The 22,673-nt window shown below is 38.7% G+C and overlaps 1 protein-coding gene across 2 annotated transcripts in view; it reads left to right on the top strand.

The window, feature by feature from the left end:
* Window positions 1-22,673, top strand: part of SLC25A13 (solute carrier family 25 member 13) — a 1,915,284-nt gene that overhangs the window by 1,135,945 nt on the left and 756,666 nt on the right. The window lies entirely within an intron of this gene.

Here is a 22,673-nt window from a genome sequence, read left to right as displayed (position 1 = left end):
AGTAAAGCAGAAGTTAAAAAAATAGAAGTTGAAGTTATGGAGTGCCTGCAAAGTGAATGATTTAATGTAGAAGGTCTAAAACAGACTGCATCACAGCATGATGGAGTGAGTCCTCAACATCACAGCATGATGAAGCGAGTCCTCAGAAAAAGGAAAATCAAGAAGATCAGGAGACGTGAAGAAGAAATATGGACATGGGAAAGGAAAAGAGATTTAATATGGTGTAATATTTATGCAAAGGAGAAAGCAAAACTAACCAATACAAAAAGAGCAGCACCAAAGGTATTTGAAGAGAAATATAGGCAAAGGAATCTGGATATGGAAAACTTTACAATACAAAAAATAAGAAGACTAAGAGGAAAAGTAGAAAAAGAGATTAGTAATGGAGAAGTCAAAGAAATAGAAATTGAGGTAATGGAACAGCGGCAAAGTGAAGGATTCAGTGTAGAAAATCAAATGCAGAAAGCACCTCAACAGGATAGAGCAATGGATATCCAAATTAAGGGGAAACCAGTGGAACAAGAATCAGTTGGTCAGGTGACATATCAAGATATTTTGAAACCTTCCACAGGAAACCAGTATAAACATTCATTTGAAGCTAGACAGCAAGGAAAGGAACAGGAAAGTGTGGAAACTCTAATGCAATCAATGTTGAGGAGTGATAGGCCATTGAGTTCCCATATGACAGAACAACAGATGACACAGGATGCAATTAAAGAGAATGTGCCACAGGATGATGCTATAGAACTTTCTGTAGAATGCCTGCAGGAAACAGAAAACAAGGGATGTGCCCTCAGTATGGAAGAAAATGAGAGAGGAGTTGCTTGATTTAATAGACAAAGACAGATATATCAAGATCAATGAGAGAAATAGACTGCAGAAAGTTAATAAAACCCCAAAAGTCAGAAGCTTGATAAAACAAATGAACACAGTAATTAGGACTGTTCATAGAGATCCATGTGATATAACAGAAGTAAACAGAATATATTACTATGCTGCTAAATTAATAACTGATAACAGGGTAGCGAGAGAAAAGTGAATACCATCATGGAGATATCGATTAGAGAAAACTATAAAGCAGGTAAGACAAGAAGTGTCATTGTTAGAAGATTGTAGAAGAAGGAACAGATCAACAAAAATACTAAGAAAGATGGATGTGATAAAAGCATGTTGGAGATAAACTAAAAATTTCAAAATGGGTCAAAAGCCTTAGAAGATACGAAGATAAATATAAGGGAAAAGCACAAAATAAGCAATTTATTGGTGACCTAAAAAAGTTTTATAGAGAATTGGGAAATAAGGTAAAAGGAATTTAAAGACCGCCAAAAAAAGAGGAAGTAGATACATTTTGGAGAAATATCTATGAACATCCCGTGGAACATAACAAAGATGCTAAATGGATAGAAGAAGTAAAAGAAAGAATAAGAAGTTTAAAGGTACAAGATATGAAATGGGATGAAATAACAGCCAGTGAGATTGAAACAAAGTCAAGAAAAGCCTCTAACTGGAAAACCCCAGGCCCAGATGCAGTACCTAACTTTTGGCTTAAAGTATTAACTTCTTTGCACGAGGATCTAGCCATGACTAAGAACTATTTGCATGCAGACCCCAAGCAGACACCACACTGGTTAATAACAGGAAAACAATGCTTTTACTTGAGTGAACCTGCAAGCTACCCTAAAAATTATAGACCAATAACTTGTCTTCCGACGACGTATAAATTATACACGGGAATTGACGCCGACAGAGTTTATAGTCATTTATAAGAAAACTCAATTATGGCAGTAGAGCAAAAGGGCAATACAAGAAAGTCATGTGGAACAAAGGATCATTTGTTGTTAAACAAAGTTATAGTGGAGAACTGTAAGAAGGGGAAGAATCTTAAGTATGGCATGGACTGACTACATAAAAGCATTTGATAGTATCCCACATTCATGGATAAAAGAGTGCTTAAAATGTATAAGATACACCCTACACTGATTGACTACATTAAAGTAACCATGAAACAGTGGCAGACCACTTTGCAATTAAGCCATAATAAAGGAAAGATTATTATCCCAGGAATAAAAATCCAAAGGGGAATATTCCAGGGTGACTCTCTGTCACCATTGCTATTCTGCCTTGCCATTAATCCATTAAGCTGTTTACTTAACAGCTTAGGCCATGGCTACAATTTGGCTTCTAGAAAACAGTCTAATGACTTCTCATCTTCTCTTTGTCAATGATTTAAAACTGTATAGCTCATCAGATGAGGAACTGAAAGCACAGCTGCAGGCTGTCAAAACTTTTTAGATGGTATTGGAATGTCATTTGGTCTTGATAAATGTGCAAAAGCAACCTTTAAAAAAGGAAAACTGCAGCACCAGGAAAACACCAGTTTGGCGCAAGAATGTGATATAAAAGAACTTGGGCAAGAGGGAGTGTATAAATACTTGGGAATTGATGAAGTATCAGCAATAAAACATGAACAAATGCGAGTAAAGCTCAGTAAGGAGTAGTTTAGAAGACTTAAATTCATCCTGAAAACAGCATTGACAAGCCAAGCTATAAATCGGTTTGCTCTTCCTGTCCTAACTTATAGTTTTGGCGTGATTGACTAGCCCCAAAAACTGTTGGATAGATTGGATATTAAAACAAGAAGGATGGTGCATGCTCACCAAATGATTTATAAAAATCAGTGTATACCAAGATTATATATATTCCCCTTTCGGAAGGAGGGATGGGCCTCCTTGAAATTGATTACATGTATAGATTTGCAATCGTGGGATTCCACACATATCTACTGACCCCACAGGATCCAAATGTAGTGAAAGTTTTGAAACATGAGGAGAATAAATCTAAGATGACATCTCTGCTTAATTTAGCAGAAGGATATCGAAGTCAGACAGAAATGGAAATCAAAACAGAAGTAGATAAAAAACAGGCAGCAACTGAATGTGCTAAAAAAACAAAAGAAAGAATATAAGGCGAAGGACCAGATGAGAAGACAAGAAATGTGTAAAAAACATAAATGTAGTTGCACATATAGAAAATTGCTTGAAGAGCCTCATGCTGATCAAGAACGAATGCAGGTATGGTTAAGGAGAGGTGAATTCACATCAAGAAATGAAAGGTTAATATTGACAGCCCAAGATAGTGGGCTATGTACATGCTGGTTTACAAAGTCCATTGAACATGTGGGAGAAACGGACATATGTAGGTTTTGTAAAACCAAATTGGAAACAGTAACACACCTTGTTGCTGGTTGCAACACACTAATGAGATTGTGCAAACATTATGGTATTAAAGTGGCTGAAAAACACTGGAAACATGAGCCACAAAGAATCATAGAAAATTATGAAGTTTATATCACGTGGGATCGCCCAATACCAACAGTTCAAAAGATAGATGCTGGAAAACCGGATATAGTGGTCCAAGAAAAGAAGACAAAAGTAGCATTGATCATTGAAATCACCATACCTAGTGACTACAGTGTCTTGCATACAGAAACACAAAGTCATACTATACCTTGATCTGCAGGCAGAAACGAGAGCCATGTGGAAGAAAGATACCTAGACAGTTCTAATAGTAGTAGGAACAATTGGTCTTATAAAAAAATAATTTACAGTCTTATTTAGAAATGTTACCAATTCATGTAGCACCGTACGAATAGCAGAAGGAGTCATTACTGGGCACATTGCGGGTGCTGCGAAGAGCACTTTTGGCTAACATCAAAGAGTGAAACAATACTAATTTCATGAACTTTAATCGTACTTTGACTTAGGAATGGAGTCCATTCCTGTCATGGTATTAGAAACTCAAAAGATTTGGAGAAATTAAAAATGCCAGAAACAACTATACACTGGAATTGATCATCCATATTCCTGTCCCAGGTTGATGTTTTCTTGAAGAGTTTATAGTCATTTAGATGAAAACTCAATCATGGCAGTAAAACAAAGGGTAACAGAAGAAAGTCATGTGGAACAAAGCATCATTTGCATTTGTTGTTAAAATCATAATGGAGAACTGTAAAAAGGGGAAGAATCTAAGTATGGTATGGATAGACTACAGAAAACATTTGAGAGTATTCTGCAGTCATGGATAAAAGAGTGCTTAAAAATGTGTAAGATGCACCCTACACTGATCGATTACATTACAGAAACCATGAAACAGTGGCAAACCACTTTACAGTTAAGCCACGATAAAGCACAAATTATTATGCCAGGGATAACAATTCAAAGGAGGGTATTCCAGGGTGACTCTTTGTCACAGCTGCTTGTTTGTCCTCCCCTTAACCCATTAATTTGCCTACTTAACAGATTAGATCATGACTACAATTTGGCTTTCAGAAAACAACAAAGTGTAAAAACTTCTCATCTTTTTGTGGATGATTTAAAACTATGTAGCTCATCAGATGAGGAATTGAAAGCACAACTGCAAGTAGTCAAAACTTTTTCAGATGATATAAAAATGTCATTTGGTCTTGATAAATGTGCCAAAGCAACCTTTAAAGCAGGAAAGCCGCAGCACTAAGAAAGCATCATCCTGGGACAGGAATGTGATATAAAAGAATGTGAGCAAGAGGGAGTGTATAAATATTTTGGAACTGATGAAGTATCAACAATAAAATGTGAAAAAATGGAAATAAAACTCTGGAATATTTTAGAACACTGAAATGAATACTGAAAATAGCGCTGACATCTAGGAACCAAGTCCAAACTGTAAACCAGTTTGCTCTTCCTGTCCTAACTTACAGTTTTGGGGTGACTGACTAGCCCCCAAAAGATGTTGGATTGGTTGGATAGGAAAACAAGAAGAATGCTTCATGGTTATCAAATGACTTATAAAAAATCACTGTATACCAAGACTATACATTCCCCATTCTGAAGGAGGAATGGACCTCCTCGAAACTGATTACATGTAAAAATCTGCAATTGTAGGACTGCGCACATATCTGCTGACCTCACAAGACCCAAACGTAATGAAAGTTTTAAAACATGAGGAGAATAACTCTTAAGATGACTTCCCTGTTTAATTTAGCAGAAGCATATCTGGTTGTGATGTACTAATGGCAGAAGGACTGTATGCTGAAAGACATGATAACGTGGCAAGGCTGTTGCATTAGGGATTCTGCAAACACTGTATTACTGAAGTAGCTGAAAAACACTGGAAGCATGAGCCACAAAGCATTATAGAAAATTATGGTTTATATCACGTGGGATTACCCATTACCAGCAGTTCAAGAATAGATGGCGAGAAAACTAGATGTAGTGGTCCATGAAAAGAAGACAAAAGTAGCATGGATCATTGAAATCGCTACGCCTAGTGACTACAGTGCCTTATGTACAGAGAGACACAAAGTCATAAAATACCAGGATTTGCAGGCAGAAATGAAGTCATTATGGAAGAAGGATACCCAGACAGTTGCAATAGTAGTAGGACCAATGGGCCTTGTACAAAAGAATTTACAGTCATACTTGAATATGTTACTGATGCATGCAACTCCGTATGAATTGCAGAAGGAGTCAATACTGGACACATCGCGGGTGCTGCAAAGAGCACTTCTGGCTACCATCAAAGATTGAAGCAATGCTAATTTCATGAAGATTAGTCATACTTTGACTTAGGAATGCGATTCATTCCCATCATGGTATTAGAAACCCAAAAGACTTAGAGAAATTAAAAAAGGGACGACCTGATAATGGAAATTTTGCTTCAAGCAGAGACTCAAACAGCACTTGGTTCCATCATGGTTTGCTCACACTCAACACCAGGTTAACTTCACAAGTCCTCTAGTGACTTAGGTGTAGCACAATGATTTTTGCTGTCAGATTTTTACATTGTTCCTCCTAGAATTTCTGATTTTCTTCATAAAGTTAGACATTCTAAGGGTGTTCATAATGTTAAGGATTATTAAGTAACTGTACTATGTCTATACAAAGACTTTTTGTGACTGTATGAGGACTGTGGCCTACAAATCTGTCTGTTGTGAAATTTAAAGGACTCTTCTCTCTGAGTTTGTGCCATTTTTTTTAAAGGTCAGTGCTATGATTTCTAATGCTGAGCTTAAATGATACAATGCTTATAATCTAATGTTAACTCTCAAACTTTTCTTAATGTAGTATGTTGACCCTTTCTGGTATGCATGTGTTGAACACTGTCTTCTTAGTTTGTACTATTGTGCCTTGTACCATATTATTTTGGCATGTACAGCGCAGGCATCTTCATTCTTCCATGGATTACGTCTCTGGGGAATACAACTATTTCAAGCAGAATTAAAAAGTAAGAATGCAGAAGCAGTTTCTGTACCAAAGATTTTTTTTTGTATTTGTTTTACAAAATCTTCCATTTAAGGTAGCTTTTGTACACTTATTTCCTGCATGCAAAGTTTTCCCAGAAGTGCAGTTTCTCATAGATTGCAAGAATACCATTGATGTGTATGTTATGAGGAACATTGTAAAAGGCAAGAAGTCTGTTTTAATTGTGAGTTTTTAGTTGTCCTTTGTGTTATAAGGCATTTTCTAGTTTAAGAAACAGTTTATTATTTGAGGCCAGGAGGCTGAGTGGCAGACATAAGTTGTATAAACTGCTGATACCGGCTATCAAAAAGCAAATTAATTATCATTTGTGGCTTTGTACTACTTCACAATGAACCCATACAAATTAAATCTGGGTTTCACAAAAAAAAGTGTCACTGTCCTTTAGGCTCCTTTAAGCCTGCAGACAATCTACTGTTGATCAGACAAAATCTGGATTGTCTCCTCTTTGATCCCAGGCTGCAGCTGATGTAAAAGTTACAATCCTAGTTTTATGTTATTTGTAAATGTACTGATGAACTCGGATTAGTGTATTTCATTCCAGCAGGCCACAAGCTTTCCCTTTCCAACTGTCATTAAATACTTAGATCTCAGGCAGTGCTGATCCCTTTGTCATCATACTCTTCTCCAACCTCACTTTTAGTGAACGGGTTTTCTTGGATTTGGCTTTCACCATTTTGGAGTGACTTCTGAGAAACACTGCAAAAAATCCAGAGTTAGGAGCATTAGAAATATTCAGAGTTAGAAGTCGTGTATAGATTTCATCCAGTGTCCTTATGAAAGAAATCATTAATGTTTCTAAGTGCACTCCTCTTTGCTTCACACATGACTCCCTTATGTCATGTATCCCATCAGTACATGGTTCCTGTCCTTTTCCTCTGTACACACCAACAATTAGCTGCACACTCACTAACTTTGTTGCATTATTCATAGGTGTATACTAGGCTAATGGCCCTGGAGCCTTTACAAGCCTAGCCCATAGAAGTGCCCTGGCATTGTGCCACCCAACGTTAGTTCCCAGTGCCTCTGTCAAGTAGAGCCACTGGAGTGATCCCTGGGGTGAACTTTCTATTTCCCATCCACTCCTCAAGATTTCTCTTGAAGAGGGCCAGTGAGGTGCTCTGCTTGACTTGTATGGGAAGTCTGTTCCACAGCATGGACAGTCTCTGGGTTATGAACCTGTCCCTCCATCATGTTCTGTGGATTTTGGTAATGAGGTTGAGGTCTCTGGAGTGTGTGGTGCAGAGGGATTGGGATTTCTTTAGATGTAGCATTTCTAACAGAGCTGGGTCAGACATGTTTTTTGTAAGTCAAGCAGAGATCGCCTTTTAGTAGGCAGTATGAGACAGAGAATAACTGGAGTTTTTTGCATCTGTCCATGTAGGACATGTGTTTAAGGCCTAGGATCCTCTTCGTGAGGTACAATAGCTGGAGTTTTTTGCGTCTGTCCATGTAGGACATGTGTTTAAGGCCTAGGATCCTCTTCGTGCGGTACTTTTGTGGCCTTTCAGCTGTTGCATGTGTCTAGTGAGGTACATGGTAAATGGGGCATTATACTCGATGAAAGAGTAGAGAGAGATGATGACCTCTTTCTTCCTGGATGCAAAGCCCTTCGTAATGAGATGTGTCACATAGAAGGACTTTCTGACCACAGTGGCAATGTGGTGGTCAAAGGAGAGGTTGCTGTCAGCCTGTGTCCCCAGATCTCTTATAACACCTTCAGTGTTCAATGGGCTCCCATCGATGTGGTAATTAGTGGGAAATGAGTTTTTCCCAAAGGGGATGACAACGTATTTTTTGGCATTAGGCTTAAGGCCATGGTTTCAACGCCAGTCATTGGGGCCTTTCAGTAGGATGTCTACATCACTTGGGGAGTTAATAATGGCTCCCAGATTGCAGTCATCTGTGAACTTGGTCAGCCAGAGTCCCCTCCATGTTGGCCTGGACTTCTGAGAAGTAGATTCCAAACAGGAAAGGACCCAGGACCGATTCCTGTGAGACTCCACTCGTGAGTGGTCATCAGTCTGACTTGGAGTCCGCTACTTTCACACTGTGAGTTCTATCTGAGAGCCAATTTGCAACCCACCTAGTGATATAGGGATTGATGCCTAGCTTGGTAAGTTTATCAATAATTCCTGAGTGGGGAATGGTATCAAAGCCCTTGGCCAGATAGAGGTATGCTGTATATGAACTGCCTTGCCCTCATCCACAGCTCTGGTGACTAACTCGAAGTCAGCAAGGTTGAGCAGGCATGATCTACCTTTCACAAAACCAAATTGTGTGGGATCTAGAGTTTGGAGATTCCCTATATTCTTGTTATTTAGGTCCATAATGATGCGCTACATAGCCTTACATATCAGAGTCTTCAGGCTAACAGGCCGATAATTCCCAGGGTATGTAGTTTTTCCCCTTTATGGAGAGAGATGACTGTAGCAGTGCACCATTCAGTAGGGACAAAGCTTAAGGTGAGGCTGTGATTGAACAGGGGGCACAGATGTGGTGCCAGTTCACTTTGTAGTTCATGTAGAACACATCCAGGGATATTGTCGGGTCCCATGGAAGCTCTATTCTTGGCCTTGGACAATGAAACTTTAACTTGTGCTGCAGTAATGCTGAGTGCCTGGCATTCCTCCGGTGTTGTGGCCCTTTGGGGGGGGGGGGGTAAAGTTGGCAGTGAATCTGTCTGGCCAGTATGTTGGCAATATCTATTGGCTCAGTATAGGAGGTACCATTGTACAGTAACTCGGAACAAACCTGGTTATTGCCACGGAGATTCTTATTATAACTATAGAAGGCTTTGTGGTTGTTTTTAGTGCCTGCCACAGTTCTGCCTTCATAGCTGCCTTTTGAGGTTTTGATGAGGGGTCTCAACTGTTTTGAGGCTAATAAGGGAGTTTTTTCAGTCTTGGGACTTCATCTTTTTCTGCAGCAGTTTTTTCCTTCTGTTGTAGAGTTTACTAATGGCAGGAGACCACTAGATTGGCTTCCTTTTTTGGAGGAGAGCATCTTGGTTCTATTGGGTATGGCAAGTTCCATGCATTTGTGTATGTGTTCGTACAGTGCATTTGCTTATGATTCAGCAGTCATGCATCTGTTCTCCATTGACATGGGTGCTGTGAAGTTAGCCACCTCTGATTTTAGGAGCCCAAAGTCAGCTTTGGAGAAGTTTGTCATGGTGGTTACCTTTGCGGGGGGTGTGGGTGAGATGTGAATTTCCATGGTGATTAGTTTGTGGTCAGATCTAACCAGGGAGGAATTAACTATTGGTGTAGAGCAATGGTTGCCTATGTTTGTAATAATCAGGTCAAGGATGTTGCTTCCTCTAGTGGGGGTAAGAATGAGCTAGTCCAGGGCATTGGAATTGATGAATTCCAGGAAGCGTTTGGCCAGTGTATTGGTGCATGAGTAGTTTTCCCAGTTGATGGAGGGGTAGTTGAAGTCACCTAGTATGAGAGTGTTGGGTTGGATCCTAATAGTTTCCAGGGTGCTTAGCAATGTGGAGTGAGAGTCTTGGGACATGGTTGGGGACCTTTAGCAGGCTATGACCTGAATCGCTGTCTTACTCTGTGGTATTTGCTGTGGTGGAGAGGTCTTCATTTCTACTCTTTTGGCATGATAAAACGTAATCACCTGCATATTAGTTCATCATTGTGAAACACATCAGATAGTAGCTCTGTCAGTGCTGAATTACTTTTTTGGCAAGAATTCCACTTGAACAGTTCCGCAGATAACATCACAGCAAGTGAAACTTTTGTAAGTACTTCTACAATGTGTTCATACACTTGCGAACACACACAGTACTTGTAAATGTGTAAACATGTATATATTATGTTTTCTTTATTTCATTGCACTATGATGTTTATTACAGCAGTACATGGCAAATGGCTCCCGAGGTAGTTAGCCAGGGTCATAGCTGACTGAAATGGGTTTTTTAAAACGTTCCACTTATCAAATATATAAAATAAAAAATAAAGTACATATTTTAACCATGTCAATCCTTTGAGTCAAGCGGAATCCTTTTGTGGGTGGCTTAAAAATGAAAAAACTTTAAGTAGACCATATCACTTTATTCTTGAAGTAAGGACTGATGGTATTCTAACTCAGCTTATATGCATAGCTGTATAGCAGTAAAACCTTGATACTTTACTAATTTATTTAAGACAACCAAAACCGTCTGCTTTTTTTTCAGCTACAGTCTAATTGTAATAAAGAAAAAATGTTGTCTAGAATACAGATTTACTGCATGTAGCACATATGTAAGACATAAGACATAGATTTGTGGATTGTGAGTAGGCTAATGATCCGCGATGCCTTTCTAAGCTTAGCCAAGTTTTCCTAAAAGAGTAATGATGTCTTGTATTGAAATAGGACTTTGAGAGACAGGCATTTACAAGCTACCTGTGTGCATAAGGGACATGGGTACCAAACCCAGTGTAAATCTCCTATTCCCCTACTGTTCTAACTGAATAATGGACAGACTCAGCTTCACATGAATGGGAAGCCTATTCCAGAGGAGGGACAGTCTCTGGAACACTTATCTGTCTCTCTAACATGCTCTGTTTAAGTCAAAGACAAAATTCAGGTCTATAGACCTTGTATTTTTGGTACTGTTTGACTTACAAATATGCAGGAGATTCATAAGTGTGAGCTTTGTGGATGCCTGGTAAGCTAGGCATACATCACACCTCTGCAATCTATAAGAGAGTGAGTAAAGGGAAGGTGCTTTAAGGCACTCTGCATAAGGCAAGTTTGTTTCCCCATGTATCCTTTTTGTAAGGAATGTCTGAGGTCGCTCTGGTTGCTGCATATGCCTGGTTAGGCACATTCCAAAGGGAGCACTAAACTCTCTGATTGGTCTGATAAGGGTGGAGTACAGTGAAATAATGACCTCTTTTGACCTATATGCCATCATCTTGCGTATAAGTTGCGCAACAGAAAAGGTTTCCTCACTACTGTGGCCTTATGGTTGTCGAATTTAAGGCTACTGTCTTTGTGTGTACCCAGATCCTTGACCACTGGGTCGACTCTTTGGGGCATATAATCAACATGGTAATTAGCTGGGATGGTTGACTTCCCAAAGGGGACAGTTATACATTTATTAGCATAGAGTTTAAGACCATGGCTTTGGAACCATTTGTTAGTCTTCTTGAAGAATTCTAGTGAATGTAGGGGAGTTGATAACCCCCAACTTGTAATCATCTGCAAGCTTAGTCAACCATAAACCTTCAGCATTTGCTTCCTTTTCAGATAAAAAAGACACCAGAAGGGAGCAGGCCGAGTACCAAGCCCTGGGAGACTCCGCTAGTGACTGGCCTCTTGGTGGAGGTGGCCTCACCTGTTTTGACCTCTGGGTCCTATCATTGAGCTAGTTAGCTATGCAACAGGTGATAAAAGGGTTTATACCTGAATTAGTGAGCTTAATGCTTAAGTGGAGTATTGTATCAAAAGCCTTTGGCAGGTCGAGATAAGCTGTGTGCACAGTCTTGCCTTCATCCAATGCTTTGGTGACCCTCTCAAAAATGTCCACCAGGTTTAATAGGGATGACCTTCCTTCAGCAAAGCTGAACTGTTATGGTTCCAGTGTTTGCAGGTTACCCATATCCTCATTTATCATGTCCAAGATGATTTTTTCCATGACCTTATATATGAGGCTGGTCAGACTTATTGGGCTATAGTTACCTAGATCAGTTGGCCCTCCTTTGTGCAGGGGAATGACTATAGCCATCTTCCATGCCTTTTGCACAAAACCTGACTGTGGGCTTCATTTGAAAAGTGAGGTCATTTTTCATGCTATTTATTTAAGCTTTATTGAGCATCCCAGGATATTATCAGGGCCCATTGATGCAGTGTTTTTGGCCTTGGAAAGTGCATTGATGTGGAAAGTGCAATGGTCTTTTGCAGTTGATGCACATATTATTGTTTTAGAAGATATCAGATTATTAACAGAGGAAGAAAGAACACAAACTAAAAATGTTGGAATGGTATGGTGGTTTGGAACATGGGGAAAGAAATGTGCTGAGGCATATATATATGTTATGTCAAGAAAGCATTAAAACATTAGATGTAACCATAGTAGAACTAGGACACATTACAGTAATAGACTTGAGATGATAAAATGTGTATATAATATGATTATAGATTTATATGCATGTGTAACACAAAGAGAGAGAGAAATGATGATTAAAATATTCTTGAGTATATTTGTGTAAACATAGACATTATGGCAGTGTGTTATTTTAAATGTAATTTAAGAAAAATAAGAGCAATTATGATGTTAAAATGGTTAAAGAAAGTGAGAGACATGGAAAGTTAAGTGTATGGGAGAATAACCACTAGAACTTCAAAAGAAATTAAATGAGGACAGAAATCGATTATGTTTTAATATCTGATAGTTTAAAAGTTAAAGAAATTAAGTATGCTGGATTTTCGGATAATGTGGCTTTAGGAGTTAAAGTACAGGAAAATGAAGAATATAGAAGAATAAGAAAAGGAGTAAAGAGAATTAATGAAAAGGAATTAGATTTAGAAGAGAAAAAATGAACTTATGGAATTATGGAAAAATCAAATGACTATGAGAGTGTTTTATTAGAATTGGACTGTTGTAGTGGCTTAATTTAAAGAAAAATATAAAAAAGTGTTTTAGAATGTATAAAGAAAAAAAAGAAAAGAAAACGAGAGATACAAGATAATATGTCAAGAAACATTCTGACACTTAGAGAAGAAAAATTCCTTTTATGAAAAAAAAAGTATATAAAATAAATCCAATTAAAATTAACTTGTTATATAAACAAAATATTGTTTGCAAGGAAAGCAAAAAGGAAGAGGTAGTACCATATTTGACTAAAATAAAAGAAGGAAAAATAATACGATTATTAAAGAATAAGGAACGTAATGAATTAAGAGAGCAAGAAGGAATATGTGAAATAATTAAAGAAGATGCATTGGAATTATTTATTAAAAGAGAAGAAAAATATAGAACAGATTTATAAAGGTGAAAAATTAAAGATAATGAGTATTTAGAACAAAAAATAACTATGAAAGAATTGAATGAAATTCTAAACGATATTAACATGAATTCTGTAACAGGACTGGACAGCATTGAAAATGGTATGTATAAAGAAATGGAGTGGCAAAAAATATTTTAATTGAATTTATGAATGCATGGTTAGAAGATGGAATTAAAGAGAGAGATTATGTGCAGGAGTTATAAAATGTATATTTAAAAAGAAAATAAAGATATAATTGGAGATCTATAACAGTGAATAATACAGATTATAAAATTTTCATGAAAATAATAAAACGGTTACAAAAAATGAATAAAATATATGACAAAAATAAATTTGCATGGAAAAAAAAGGAAGTCGAGAGTTATTATGGATAATTAGAGAAATAATTGATATTGCAAATAAAAATGTAGAAGCAAAGGTTATAATAGAGAATATAAGTAAAGCCAGTGATAATATTCAATTAAAATCATTATGGGGAATTTTTCAGGCATATAATGTAAGCAAAAAATAATATTACTAGTAATAAAATCAGTTTATGAAAGGAACTATGTGAAACTAAATGTAAATAGCTGGATTGGTAAAGAAATAAAAATAGAATGTGGAATAAAGCAGGGCTGCCCAGTTAGTAGTATAATTCCAAACACCCTAATAATGGGAGATTTAAACTACCCCACCATTAACTGAAAAAACTACTCGTGTACCAACTCCTTCGCTCAGCGCTTCCTGGAATTCATAAATTCCAGTGCCCTGGATCAACTTATCCACACCACCACCAGGGACAACAGTATCCTAGACCTAGTCATTACCAACATGAGTGACCGGTGTTCCACATCTGAAGTCAACTCCTGGTTGGTCAGATCCGACCATAAACTAATCACCCTAGATCTCCGCATCCTGCCCCCACCCACCATTAACGAAACCACAGTAAAACATTTCTCCAAAGCCAACTTCATGCTTCTTAAGACAGAAGTGGTGAACTTCATGATACCCATGCAGATGGACAATACAGTTAAGACTGCTGAATCCTACACAAATGCACTCTATAAGCACTTACACGAGTACATGGATCGTGCCATCCCAAGCAGAACCAAGACGCTATCCTCCAAAAAAAGGAAGCCAATCTGGTTGCCCCTGCCATAAAAAAAACTCTACAACAGAAGGAAGAAACTGTTGCAAAAGAAAGTAAAATCCCATGAGTGGAGGAGCTCCTTGGTCAGCCTCAGTAAGAAGGTGAGATCCCTTATAAGATCCTCCAAAGCTAGCTATGAAAACAAAATCGCCACTGATTCTAAGGGCAACCACAAAGCATACTATAGCTATGTCAAGGATCTCAAAGGCAACATCCAGATCTGCTCTGAAGTACAGCACAACGGCATGAAAATTACAGAACCAACTGATATTGCCAACATTCTGGCAGATAGGTTCATTGCTAACTTTACCCCCCTCTCACCCCCTAAAGGGCCCATATCTATACAGGAAGAATGCAGAGTCCCTGTAATCACATCTATGCAGGTAAAAGCTGCACTCTGTAAAACCAAAAACACAGACAACATCCCAGGCTGCGTTTTACACAAACTTCAGAACAAACTGGCTCCCCAGCTAAGCACCATGTTCAATCATAGTCTCACGTCAGGCTTTGTGCCCACTGAATGGTGCACAGTAACAGTTATCCCACTCCACAAAGGGGGAGCCACCACTGATCCTTGGAACTATCACCCTATTAGCCTGATGAGCCTGGTCTGCAAAGCCATGGAACGTATCATCATGGAACTCCTAAACAAAGACATTGGTAACCTCCAAACTCTGGACCCCACCCAGTTCAGGTTTGTGAAAGGCAGATCATGCCTTCTGAACCTGAACAACTTCTTTGAGGCAGTCACCAAAGCCATAGACGACGGTAAGGTGGTTCACACCGCCTATCTTGACCTCACCAAGACTTTCGACACCATCCCCTATTCTGGAATTATAGCTAAACTCACTAAACTAGGTATAGATCCCTATGTCACAAGATGGGTTGCCATCTGGCTCACTGACAGAACCCACATTGTAAAAGTTGCAGCCTCCAAATCTGACTTCAAACCAGTGACAAGTAGAGTACCACAGGGTTCAGTCCTAGGACCTCTCCTGTTTGGTATCTACTTCTCTGAAGTACAGGCTAACACAGAAGGCCTTTAGCTAATGAAGTTCGCAGATGACTGCAAACTAGGAGCCATAGTCGAGTCCCCAAATGATGTGGGCATCCTACAGAAGGGCCTAACTGAGACAGATGCCTGGTGTCAGAGCCATGGCCTCAAGCTCAATGCCAAAAAGTGCATTGTGATCCCCTTTGGTAAAAACTCTGTACCCATGAACTACCACATAAACAGCAGTCTACTTAATGCCGAATGTGTGATAAGAGACCTTAGGACCCAGGAGGACAGTAGTCTCTCCTTTGATCATCACATCGCCACAGTAGTCAGGAAATCATTCTATGTGGCACACCTCATCACAAAAGGGTTCTCATCCAGGAAAAAAAGAAGTCATTGTTCCCCTGTACTAGGCACTCATTAGACCCATTATAGAGTACAATGCCCCTTTTGGAATGTACCTCACAAGACATCTGCAGCAGCTTGAAAGGCCACAGAAGTATCTCACAAAGAGGATTACTGGCCTCAAACAGATGCCCTACACTGACCGTCTCAGAAAACTTCAGCTTTAGTCTGTAGCATATCGCCTACTCTAAGGAGATCTCTGCCTAACATATAAAGCTATGTTAAACCCATGGACATGCTACACCTAAAGAAATCCCAATCCCTCCAAGCTACACACTCTAAGGACCTAAACCTTGTCACCACAATAAACAGGACATGGAGGAGGGATAGATTCCTATACTCTGGAACAAGCTACCCATCTATGGCAAGCAAAGTTCCTCATTAGCACTCTTCAAGAAAAATCTTGATGACTGGATGAGAAATAGGAAATACACCCCGGGGATCACTTCTGTGGCTCTGCTCGACAGGGGCACAGGAAATTAACTTTCTTGGGTGGCGTAAGCCAGGGAACCTTGTTGGCTAGACTTACTTAGGCCCTTGGGCCGATGGCCTAGTACCTACCTATGAACCTGTAATAGTGAAGGTAATTAATAAAATGTCAAGTAGCAGTGGGTACAAAATGATGAAGGAATACAGTTGCCAATAATGTTTAATTATGTGGATGATATTGTACTGATTGTTAAAGTATGGATGGAAGAAATAAAGAAAAATGAAGTATAAATTAAAAAAAAAATTGGTTTGGGTATAAAAAGAAAAGTAATGCACTTGGTTTTGAAGGTAGGATAGGAGTTATTGAGTTCAATGAAAAATATATAGATATATAAGGAATAATATTTGGAAGGAATGAATACAGACAATAACTATCACAAATAAACCTGACCATTCTCCCCACGCATGCTGTCTCCCAGACAGTCTTAGCGACCGTCTACCAACCTACCTATTAAGACAATGGCTAAACCCCACCAAACTAATATTATATTGACAGATGAGCATAAAAAACTTGAACCTCGACCACGTATTCTATATCCTTAAACACTGCAACTGGTCCCCTCTTAAAGTACTCCCCCCTAGATGATGCCACAAATTACTTCATTAGCACCTTCCTGTCTCTTCTAGATGAACAAGCCGTACCCAGGACCATTAGAATAAAATCAAATTATGCTCCATGGTTAAGCAAAGAAACAAGGTCATTGCTAAAAACAAGGGATAAAGCATGGGATTACTGGCAGAAAACAAAAACCCAAGTTGCAAGACAATCATATTGTGTACTAAGAAACAAAGCTAAAAAAAGATAAGCTAGACTACTACTCTGAAATACAAACTAAACACCACAGCAACCCCCAAAAATTCTGGTCTGCAATTAATAACGTTCTCCAACCTGGAAAGACTGGTACACCCCTGCCACTACAAAAACCAGCTCTGACTGCATAGCCACACAGTTTTCACAGAAACTATTCTACATCTTTCTAACAGCCAACCACCCTCTCACACCTCAAAAACATTTACACCCCAACAAAACAAGTCCAGTTTCACCCTTCAACCAGCCTCAATATGTACTATTAGAAAACTGCTTAGCAAACTAAAGCCCACATCCCTAGCTGTTGACCACTTACCACCCAAGTTCCTAAAACTATCAGCCAACGTTATTGCATACCCTGTCTTCATTCTCATAAACAAGTCTATATTAGAGCAGTACATCCCCACTATCTGGAAAACCTCATACATTACTCCACAAAGGCTGCAATTCTGCTGAATTGTCTAACTACCGCCCTATCGCAATTCTATCCCCACTATGCAAAATACTGGAAACAGTTGTTTATAAGGAAATCATGGAACACCTAGCCACAAAGAAATTAACAAATACACAACATGGCTTCCGCCCACACAACAGCACCACCACTGCTGTCATGTCATTTACAAACACAGTTAACAACCACAGAAATAATGGTAGGCATGTATCCTACATCTTTTTACACTTATCAAAAGCTTTTGATATGATAGACCACAACAACCTCCTAGATACCCTCTCTGGCATGGCCTTATCACAGTCTACCCTTACCTGGTTCCAGAACTACTTAACAAGTAGACAACAATCAGTAAGTTGGCACCAAACCCTATCACCCCCCCCCCCACTTCCTGTCATCCTAGGAGTTCCACAAGGGTCTATCCTTGGCCCCTTACTCTTTTCTATATTTACAAATAATCTCTACACCACAGCCCCCTCTGCCACAATTATCCAATATGCTGATGATTCTACAGTAATATGTGCTTCCAATACCCTACAAGAACTACAAACACTCACTCAGTCATCCTTTCTCAAAGTTGAATCCTGGCTAACTAACTCCTGCCTGATCCTAAACCCCAATAAAACAAAATTAATGCTATTCCATCCCAATAAGGTTACTGTGCCCACAGAAATTTTTCATATAACCTCCACAAATAATACTACTATCATCCTCTCTCCACACACCAAATTACTGGGTGTGGAAATAGACTACAATATGAGATTTGATATCCATATATCCAAATCAATTAAAAAAGTCCACAAAAAGCTAGGTATGCTATATAGAAATAAGCAGTACCTCAGAAAAAACGCAAGAGTAACTACTGCCCAAACTCATTTGACCTCATCTCTTCTCTATGCTTCACCTATACTCATAAACCTCAGGAAAATTCCACTGACAAAGCTAGAATCCTGTTACAATAAAATAGCTAGATATGCAGCAAACACTGCCTTCAGATCACATCATTGCTCTGCCCTAAAACAATTAAACTGGTTAGAACTTCCCCAACTCTTACACCTGCCCCAGCTCAGCATGGCTTACAAAATTCTTCATTACCCCAAAAGTGCTCCATCACTACAAGGCTTACTAGAGCCTTTACTCCAGTAACAGAACTCTGCACTCTTGCAATAAGCACCTTCTGCAGATCTCAAAACCACACAACCGTGTTGGTGAATCCATCTACTCACATTATATTGCCAAAATGTGGAACTCTCTACCTAACAATATCACATCGAGCACTACTTTAAATTTAAACAAATGCTGAAAACCCACCTTAGTAAATGGCTCTGCCCATACTCCACTCCAAACTAAGAACTCTCCACTCCCCTTAAACAACCTCTTTTCATACTAACACTATTAAACTGGTCTCACAGCTAATCTGTGCAGTATTATTACTATTAACTTATTCAAATGGGAAATCTCCTAACATGTAAAAGTGTATAAATATAACTCTGTTTCTTTTCTACTCTTCTTGTATGTTGTATACTTTAATGCCAGACATACCTCTATTTGTATATATTGTTACTATCAGTCAATGTAAGCTGTACCCAATCTCCAGTTGTATGTCTTGCCTACTTATGTCTGATACAAGATAGTGTCTGATACAAGTTACCACTTGTAATCTGTTGTTTGGATTTCTCTGTGTGGAACTTTTCTCCCTGGGCCTCTCTTGAAAAAGGACTTGCTGTCTAGTTGGACTATCCCGGTAAACAAATATGAAATAAAATAAATAAATAAAATTAAGTATGAAAAGGAACTAATGATTATATTTTCTTTTATATAGGGCTCTAGACTGAATCTAGTCAAGAGAGGGATTCAATATAGGAAAGAAGAGCAAGGAGGCTTGCGATTAATAAACCCAGTAGTGCATTCAGCATCTGTAATTTTATATAAGGCATTAAAAGGAATTATGAAAGAAAATAACTTGATAAAAATGATACTATATTATACATACAAAGAATTACTGGAAGGAATTGAAGTTAAAAAAAAAAATTAAAAAGAAGTAAAAGCATTGTGAATGAAGAAATTAAAGTGTACCAAAAGCAAATTGTGTTATGGAAAATAAAAAAGAATATATAGTATGTGAAAAATAAAACAGAATACAGAAAGGAATAGTACTTAAATATTACGAAAACATTTTATTGCATTGATCCATGGAAAGATCTAGAATTAGATAAGAAAACAGCCATAATGATGAGATATAACTGTAAAAAGATTAAAGAATGTTATGACTTTTTATGGAAATTGTCTATTAGAAAATTGCCAATTAAGGCAAATGTGCCGCACAAGAAAAAGCAAGATAGAATATGTAATAAATGTTGAGAGTTTGAGACTACTGAGGATGTGTTTTTGAAATGTGAATGAGTTAATAATTTGTGGAAAGAAATGTTATTTATTTTATTTTACATTTGTTGACCGGGATTGTCCGACTGAGCTAAGTAGCCCTTTTTCAGCGGAGGTCCAAGGAGAAAAGCTCCAACAAGTAACACAGACTGACATTTACAGTATACATTGATCAGCAAAAGAAGAAGAAAAAACATATAATCAATACAGTAATTAATGAAAAAACAGTGAGTACAATAACTAGTACAGAAGAAATTAACAATCATATACACATCGGACAATTATTAAACAGCTTAACATCATCCAGAGCAGTGTTTAAGTAATGAGGTAATAAGAGGAAGTGAGATTTGAGATGGTATGAAGGTGGGGGGGGGGAGAAAGGTGGGACAAAGTTAGAGTTGGAAGAAGGATTATGGAGGACGATTACAGTGACAAGTCCATTTACTTTGCAGGTATTCTTTGGTAGCAGCCTTGTATTGTTTTTATTGCTCAAGGGACCTAATTTCAAGTGGGAGGCTGTTCCAAGCCTTGATAGGGTTGTCGCTATAGAGATTGCAGCTGAATTTGGTTTTGGGTCTGTAGGTTTGCAGGAGGCCTTGACTGGAGCTACGGAGAGGCCTGGTGGGTGAATATTAGGAGATTAGAGATGAGAAGCTAGGACAGTAGAAAGGTTGATAAAGGACTAAGTGAATGATCTGAAGCTGAGTGAGAAGGAGCAGGTGAGGTAATTCGAGCCAGTTGAGGTCTTTCAATGAGAGACAGTGATGGCACATATAAGTATTTCGGGCAGCAAATCTAGCTGTCTTGTTATAGGTGGATTCTAGTTTGGCTAGCAGTCCTGAGTTGAGACTAGTGAGAATTTGAGAGCAGTAGAGTAAACTAGGTAGGAGATGGGCATGAGAGAGAGTTATCTTAGCTTCCCTGGTGAGAAAGTTTTTGTTACAATAAACGAGTCCAAGTTTCTGATGAGTGTTCCTGTTACAGTTATTGATGTGCAAGTCAAACTTAAGCTGGTCATCAGTAATAACACCTAAGAGTTTTGTGTTAGGTTCAGCCTCAGTTGTGGTGTTATTAAGGGACAATATTGAGAAGGAGGATTTGATATGGTTATGGTTTTTAGGGAGAAAAAGTAGTAGTTTTTTTGTGGGTTAAGGATAAGTTGGTTTTTGGAGAGTCAGTTTTCTACAGAGTTGAAGGAGGCCTGTGTAACAGAGATGAGTTCAGAGGGAGAGTCGGCAATGGTGATAACTGTAGAGTCATCTGCGTATTGTACCAGAGATGACAGGACATGAGTGGAGAAGATTGGTAAAGATGTTAAAAAGTAATGGGCTAAGGATGGAGCCTTGAACACCCATTTTAACTGGGAAAGGGGGGGAGTGAGCAGAGCACCATTTTACTGTTTGAAATCGGTCAGAGAGGTAACTGTCAAACCATGTAAGAGTAGCTGGTGATAAGTTAAGGTTAGTAAGTTTTTGCAGAAGAAGAGGGTGAGAGACGGTATCAAACACTTTAGGGAGATCTAAGAACAGGCAGGAGATAAGTTTCTTGTTGTTTCTAGCTAGGAAAATAGAGTTAAGGAAAGATGAGGGCAGTAGTAGTGCTATGCTTAGGTTGAAAGGTGTGTTGAGTGGGTGTGAGCAGATCTTCTTGGAGTAAATAGTGCATGATTTGTTTATGTTCATTTTTCGTGAATTTTAGAGAGAGGTGCCATTATACCGATAGGTCTGAAATTGGAGATGTCTGAAGAGTTACCTCCTTTGTGTATAGGTAAGGTGTAGAATTGTTTCCAGATGGAAGGAACTGTAGACTGAGATGGAGCGGTTAATTAAGATAGAGACTGGGAGAGCAAGAGGGTCAGCTTCTAGTTCTAGGGAAAAGGAGGAAATATTGTCTACTGATGCTGAGCATGGTTTTAATTTGGAGAGTAGAGATTTGATGTAGCTGGTGAGTACTGGTTTAAGGGAGAATTTATTTGTTGCATTTGAATTGGTAGCAGAGTCTGAGTAGTTACAGCTATTATTATCGGTGGATGGGTTAGAGTTGGGGTTGAGTAGCTTTTATATAGAGTCAATAAAATAGGTGTTAAGACACATGATGAAATAATCTCCATCTTTATCAGGGCATGGATTGGGGTAGCTAGGACTACCAGGATGTAGTCTTTGATTTATTGAGTTCCAGAATTTTTTGGGATTAGATTTCAAGGCTGACGGTGGATTATAGTAGAAGTTTTTCTTGTCTGTATAAATGTGTCTTTTGGCCAGGTTTCTAAGTTCTCTTTATTTCTAGAAGTCAACTTAGAGCTTTCTTTTTGTCCAAGTTTTCCATGCTGTGTCTCTGATGTTCTTCATGTTTCACTGTTGCAGTCATTACATTTGGGGTAATCCTACTGGCAGGTTGCCCTCAGTCAGCCTGAATTCCAAAGTCCTGGGTCCTGCGTCGGCTGCTGTCGTCCCTTCCCTGGCATCAGGATGTCAGGGGTATAAAAGATGCGGCCGACGCCATTTTCTTTAGTCTTTCTTGCCGCGCGATGCCCGAAGCAGAAGCAGTTTGCAAGTGCCGGTCGGCCGACTACTGAGATTTTTGTGTTCGAGTTTCAGATCTGAAGTCTTCATTAAAAAGCTAAGTACCCCGCTGGGGAAACTTTTTTCTTGCTCCAGACCGATGTCAGAAAAAGTTAATAATTGTATTTCTTGTGGGAAGCAAATACCTCAT

This window comes from Protopterus annectens, chromosome 3.part0 (genome assembly GCF_019279795.1).
Source record: "Protopterus annectens isolate FY-2018-M chromosome 3.part0, PAN1.0, whole genome shotgun sequence".
NCBI lineage: Eukaryota > Metazoa > Chordata > Ceratodontiformes > Protopteridae > Protopterus > Protopterus annectens.
The sequence above is the reverse complement of the archived record's forward strand: the minus strand, read 5'-3'. Positions and strand labels throughout refer to the sequence as shown.